The sequence below is a fragment of the Pristiophorus japonicus genome, chromosome 6 (assembly GCF_044704955.1).
Source record: "Pristiophorus japonicus isolate sPriJap1 chromosome 6, sPriJap1.hap1, whole genome shotgun sequence".
Taxonomy (NCBI): domain Eukaryota; kingdom Metazoa; phylum Chordata; class Chondrichthyes; family Pristiophoridae; genus Pristiophorus; species Pristiophorus japonicus.
The window spans coordinates 210,867,447-210,874,291 of record NC_091982.1 but is presented as its reverse complement, the minus strand read 5'-3'; positions in this window follow the sequence as shown (position 1 = coordinate 210,874,291).

Sequence of the window (6,845 nt, the reverse complement as noted above, 5' to 3'; positions counted from 1 at the left end):
GGGGGGAATTGTAAGAGGGAAAATTTGGCATTAGGGGAATATACAAAATGTTTTAAGTTAGTTAGCCAGAAAAGCAGTATGGCTGAAATCTTATTTCCAGTACTCAATAAACCTCACTGTGTTGCAAGGTTTATTAGCACATTGGAATGTTATCTTATCTCTCTTGCTTGACCAGATGGAGTTTTTCATTGTTACTTTTGACCCCTTGCCCTTTTTATCTGGCCCTCTGTGTTTCCTGTGATGGGACCCCCTGTAATTAATCACTCAGATATGTTATTTCCTTTATATACCCTTATAAAAGTGACCATTACAAAGGCCTATCTCTGAGGTCCATTCCTAACCCTGTAATTATTACAGAGTTTGATAGCTCCAATAACCAACCTGAGCAAAAGGCTGCCGGATCAGCCCATTCTAACAAGATGAGGTCATCCTAGAGAAGGCCTGAAACTGCCTTAAGGTATTGGCCTGTTAATCCAAGGTATTACTGATAAGGTAACCAATCAGGAGTTGTGGGAGGTTGTAATGGGGAAGTACAGGGATCTTTGAACATTGTATAAAAGATGGCTGATTTTACTGTTCAGTGAACATTTCCACTCACAAGCGGCTGTATTGAGAAATTGCTCCCGGACCGTTCGTGATTAAAAGATCGTTCAACCTTGCCTTCCATCTCCGTCTATTAACTTCGAGGGGTGCTACACGGAATGGGACAAGTGTCGAAGCCTTATATCAGGGGGTCCACTCGTGGAAAGAGAAGCCTTTCCATTATCCCCCTACATGTGATACCATGCAGATCATTATGCAACCATACACACCACTGCCACTCATGGTCATGGAGGAGTTCTACAGGCATGAGCAGAAGCAGCTTCCCTCAACAGTGCCTACTCCTCCTGGGCAATCCCTCAGCATGTCCTGAAACCTATCTGGGAAAAAACACATAGCTGCAATGAGGTCATTGAAACCCCACATCAGGGTACTGTCCAGAAAATTTCCCCATGTAGTGAATTCAGATGCAATAGACTGAATGGCAATGGAGTCCAAGATTTCTATAGTATCAATTATGACATTCCTGAGAGGACCAACAGCTGTGCGTCGGACCTCTGTTAAATGGCAAGTTGGATCCAAAATTGGCTCAGAGGCAGGAAGCAAAGGGTAATGGTTGATGGGTGTGTTTGTGTCTGGAAGGCTGTTTCCAGTGAGGTTCCACAGGGCTCAGTACTAGGTCCCTTGCTTTTTGTGGTATATATCAATGATTTAGACTTGAATGTAGGGGGTATGTTTAAGAAGTTTGCAGAATAGGGTGTGTGGTTTATAATAAAGAAGAAAGTTGTAGACTGCAGGAAGATATCAATCAACTGGTCAGGTTGGCAGAACAGTGGCAAATGGAATTCAATCCAGAGAAGTGTGAGGTAATGCATTTTGGGAGGGCTAACAAGGCAAGGGAATACACATTAAATCATAGGATACTGAGAAGTATAGAGGAACAAAGGGACCTTGGAGTACATGTCCACAGATCCCTGAAGATAGAAGGCTATGTAGATAAGGTGGTTAAGAAGGCATACGGAATACTTGCCTTTATTAACTGAGGCATAGAATACAAGAGCAGGGAGGTTATGCTTGAACTGTATACAACACTGGTTAGACCACAGCTGGAATACTGCATGCAGTTCTTGTCACCACATTACAAGAAAGATGTGATTGCATTAGAGAGGGTACAGAGGAGATTTACGAGATTTACGAGAACTTTAGCTATGAGGAAAGATTGGATAGGTTGGGGTTGTTTTCTTTGGAAAAGAGGAGGCTGAGGGGAGACCTTACTGAGGTGTATGAAATTATGAGGGGCCAAGATAGAGCGGGTAGGAAGGACCTATTTCCCTTAGCAGAGGGATCAACAACCAGGGGACATGGATTTAAAGTAATTGGTCGGAGGTTTAGAAGGGCAATTTTTTTCACCCAAAGGGTGGTGGGGGGCTGGAACTCACTGCCTCAAAGGGTGGTAGAGGCAGAAACCTTCACCACATTTAAAAAGTACTTGGATGTGCCGTAACCTACAAGGCTATGGACCAAGAGCTGGAAAGTGGTATTAGGCTAGATAGCTCTTTGTCGGCCGGCGCAGACATGATGGGCCTGAAGTGGCCTCCTCCCTACTGTAAATTTCTGTGATTCTATGATTCTAAGGGGAGAGCTCCACTGCAGATTATGCTGGAGGTGCTTCGTGTTGCAGAGTGGACTAAAAGCATGGAACAGATAACCAGTCCCCATCCACCACCAGGATGGCCTGAGGGCTCTCCGCCTCTTCCTCGAGCAGAGACCCAACCAGTCCCCATCCACCACCATCCTCCTCCGCCTGGCTGAATTTGTTCTCACAGTGAACACCTTTTCCTTTGACTCCACTCACTTCCTCCAAATTAAAGGTGTTGCTATGGGAACCCAAATGGTCCTCGCTATGCCTGCCTTTTCGTGGTAAATGTGGAACATTCTTTGTTCCAGTCCTACTCGGGTCCCCTCCCTCACCTATTTTTCTGGTACATTGCTGACTGTATTGGAGCCATTTCCTGGTCTCGCCCTGAACTTGAAAATTTCATTCACTTTGCATCCAAGTTCCACCCTTTCCTTATCTTCACATGGTCCATCTCTGACTCTTCCCTTCCTTTCCTTGATTTCTCAGTCTCCATTTTTGGGATAGGCTTTCGACCAGTATCCACTATAAGTCCACTGACTCCCACAGCTACCTGGACTACACTTCCTCCCACCCCGCATCCTTTAAGGACTCCATTCCATTCTCCGAGTTTCTCCGTCTCTGTCGTATTTGCTCTGACAATGCCACCTTTCATACTAGTGCCTCTGACATGTCTTTCTTTTTCCTCAACCAAGGATTCCCTTCCGCCATGGTTAACATGGCCCTCAACCATGTCCATTCTATTTCCCACACCTCTACTCTCACCACTCCCCCTCCCTCTCAGAATCAATACAGGGTTGCCCTTGTCCTCACCTTTCACCCCAGCAGCCTCCACGGATCATCCTCCGCCATTTCCGCCACCTCCAGCGTGATCCCATCACCAATCACATCTTTCCGTCCCCTCTCAGTGTTCCGAAGGGACTGCTCCCTCCGCGACACCCTGGTCCATTCTGCAGTCACCCACAGCACCCTCTCCCCTTCCCAAGGCACCTTCCCTTGCAAGCACAGGAAATGCAACACCTGCTCTTTTACCTCCTCCCTTCCCACTATCCAGGGCCCCAAATACTCCTTCCAGGTGAAACAGCAATTTACTTGCACTTCTTTCAATTTAGTATCCTGTATTTGCTGCTCACAATTTGGTCTCTTCTACATTGGGGAGACCAAACGCAGATTGGGTGACCGCTTTGCTGAACACCTCCGTTCAGTCCGTAAGTGTGACAATGAACTTCCGGTCGCCTGTCACTTTAATTCTCCACTCCACTCCCACTCTGATATCTCCATCCTCAGACTCCTCCACTGTTCCAATGCAGCTCAATGCAAGCTCGAGGAACAGCACCTCATCTTTCATTTAGGCACTTTACAGCCTGCTGGACTCAACATCGAGTTTAACAGTTTCAGATCATAACCTCTGGCCATCTTTGGCTCCCTTCCTCCCCTCCCCCATCATATTTTTTTCTTCTTTCTTCTCTTTATCCTTATTAGTCAGGAAATTGTGTTCGGGAAATTGATGAGATTGAAGGCCGATAAATCCCCAGGGTCTGATAGGCTGCATCCAAGAGTATTTAAGGAAGTGGCCCTAGAAATAGTGGATGCATTGGTGATCATTTTCCAACATTCTATTGACTCTGGATCAGTTTCTATGGACTGGAGGGTAGCTCATGTAACACCACTTTTTAAAAAAGGAGGGAGAGAGAAAATGGGGAATTATAGACCGATTAGCCTGACATCAGTGGTGGGGAAAATGTTGGAATCAATTATTAAAGATGAAGTAGCAGCGCATTTGGAAAGCGGTGACAGGATCGGTCCAAGTCAGCATGGATTTATGAAAGGGAAATCATGCTTGACAAATCTTCTAGAATTTTTGAGGATGTAACTAGTCGAGTAGACAAGGGAGAACCAGTGCATGTAGTGTATTTGGACTTTCAAAAGGCTTTTGACAAGGTCCCACACAAGAGATTAGTGTGCAAAATTAAAGCACATGGTGTTGGGGGTAATGTAGTGACCTGGATAGAGAATTGGTTGGCAGACAGGAAGCAGAGAGTCGGAATAAACGGGTCCTTTTCAGAATGGCAGGCAGTGACTAGTGGGGTGCCGCACGGTTCAGTGCTGGGACCCCAGCTATTTACAATATACATCAATGATTTAAATGAAGGAATTGAATGTAATATTTTCACCTTTGCAGATGACACTAAGCTGGGTGGCAGTGTGAGCTGTGAGGAGGATGCTAAGAGACTGCAGGGTGACTTGAACAGGTTTGGTGAGTGGGCAAATGCATGGCAGATGCAGTATAATGTGGATAAATGTGAGGTTATCCACTTTGGTGGCAAAAACAGGAAGACAGAATATTATCTGAATGGTGACTAATTAGGAAAAGGGGAGGTGCAATGAGACCTGGGTGTCATGATACATCAGTCATTGAAGTTTTGCATGCAGGTACAGCAGGCGGTGAAGAAGGCAAATGGCATGTTGGCCTTCATAGCTAGAGGATTTGAGTATAGAAGCAGGGAGGCCTTATTGCAGTTGTACAGAGCCTTGGTGAGGCCACGCCTGGAATATTGTGTTCAGTTTTGGTCCCCTATCTGAGGAAGGACATTCTTGCTATTGAGGGAGTACAGCAAAGGTTCACCAGATTGATTCCTGGGATGGCAGGACTGACATATGAGGAGATATTGGATCAACTGGGCTTGTATCCACTGGAGTTTAGAAGAATAGGGGATCTCATAGAAACATATAAAATTCTGATGGGATTGGACAGGTTAGAGGCAGGAAGAATGTTTCCATTGCTGGGGAGTTCCAGAACCAGGGGTCACAGTCTAAGAATAAGGGGTAAGCCATTTAGGACCGAGATGAGGAGAAACTTCTTCTCTCAGAGAGTTGTTAACCTGTGGAATTCTCTACCGCAGAAAGTTGTTGAGGCCAGTTTGTTAGATATATTCAAGAGGGAGTTAGATATGGCCCTTACGGCCAAAGGGATCAAGGAGTATGGAGAGAAAGCAGGAAAGAGGTACTGAGGTGAATGATCAGCCATGATCTTATTGAATGGTGGTGCAGGCTTGAACGGCCGAATGGTCTGCTCCTGCACCTAATTTCCATGTTTCTGTTTTTTTTTCTCTTTGTCTCTAATGGCAGCTAGTCATTACTCCGCCATTCACACCCTATCTGGACTAACCTTTTTCTAACTTCTGTCATTACCATTTCAATTCGGCCCATCATCCCTTTTGCCTCTCTAATCTCTCCTGCCTTCCACCCTATCACAGATTTTCCCTTTTGTTCTTTTCCCCCCCCTCCCCTTTCAGTGTTTAAGAATGTGCTCTTTTAGATCATTCGGCAGTTCTGACGAAGGGTCGTCAACCCGAAATGTTAACTTTGTTTTTCTCTCCACAGATGCTGCCTGACCCGCTGAGATTTCCAGCATTCTGTTTTTATTTCAGATTCCAGCATCTGCAGTATTTTGCTTTTGTATTCGTGAATATTGTCAGTCTTGGCTCAGTGGTAGCACTCACCTCTGAGTCAGAGGATTGTGGATTCAAGACCCACTCCAGAGACATGAGCACATAATCTAGACTGACATTTCATTGCAAGACTGAGGGAGTGCCACACTGTTGGAGGTGCTGCCTTTCAGATGTGATGTTATGCTGAGGCTCTAACTGCCCTCTCAGATGAACAAAAAAGATCCCATGGTACTATTGGAAGAGCAGACAAGTTGTTCTGGCCAACATTTATCCCTCAACTATTACCATCAAGAACAGATTATCTGATTGTTTATCATATTTATGGGACCTTGCTGTGTGCAAATTGACTGTTGCATTACCTGCATTCAGTCCAGTGATGTCAATCTTACTTTGTTTCACTTCCTGCATCATTACCTCTATGGACCTTGTCTGTAAAGGGAACAGTCCTCCCGCCTCCCTAGAAACTTGCACGCTTTTCTGTCATCTGTAAAACATTAAAACATTCACAAAAACAATATGAAAACATTATACTTTCAAAGTAAAGATCGTGCAGTTGCCATTTTAAGGCACAGAGCTTCTCTTTTCCATTGCTGAACCAGATATTCTACCCATCCCCAGGCTGCCATGCTCCCAATGCATGGACCAATCTCTGCCAACAGTGCTGCATAATTATTGAAGTGAGAGATCATGGAGAAAACTAGGAGGCTCTTCCCATTGCCTGTAGCACGAGATGCACGCGCACTTTCAGGTGCATCACAAGCAGAAAATTATCACTTAGATTCTCACTTACTCGATCTTTAAGAGTTGAACTTCAAACAATGGTGACCATGAAACTACCGGATTGTTTTAAAAACCCAACTGGTTCACTAATGTTCCTTAGGAAAGGCAATCTGCTGCTCTGGCCTATATGTGTCTCCAGATTCAAAGCAATGTGATTGACTCTTAATTTCCCTCTGAAATGATCACAGCAAGCCACCCTTGTCATATCACTGCTGTCGTGGACTGCAACGGTTTAAGGCGGCTCACCACTACCTTCTCAAGGGCAAGTAGGGATGAGCAATAAATGCTGGTCTTGCCAGCAACACCCACATCCCGTGAATGAATAAATAAATAAAAAATTCTTCAGTGTCGGGCCCCAACAGCTGTTTTCCTACAACTCTCCTGCACACCTCATAAAATTACACTGAGATTTTAATCGACTGAGACTGGTATTGAGG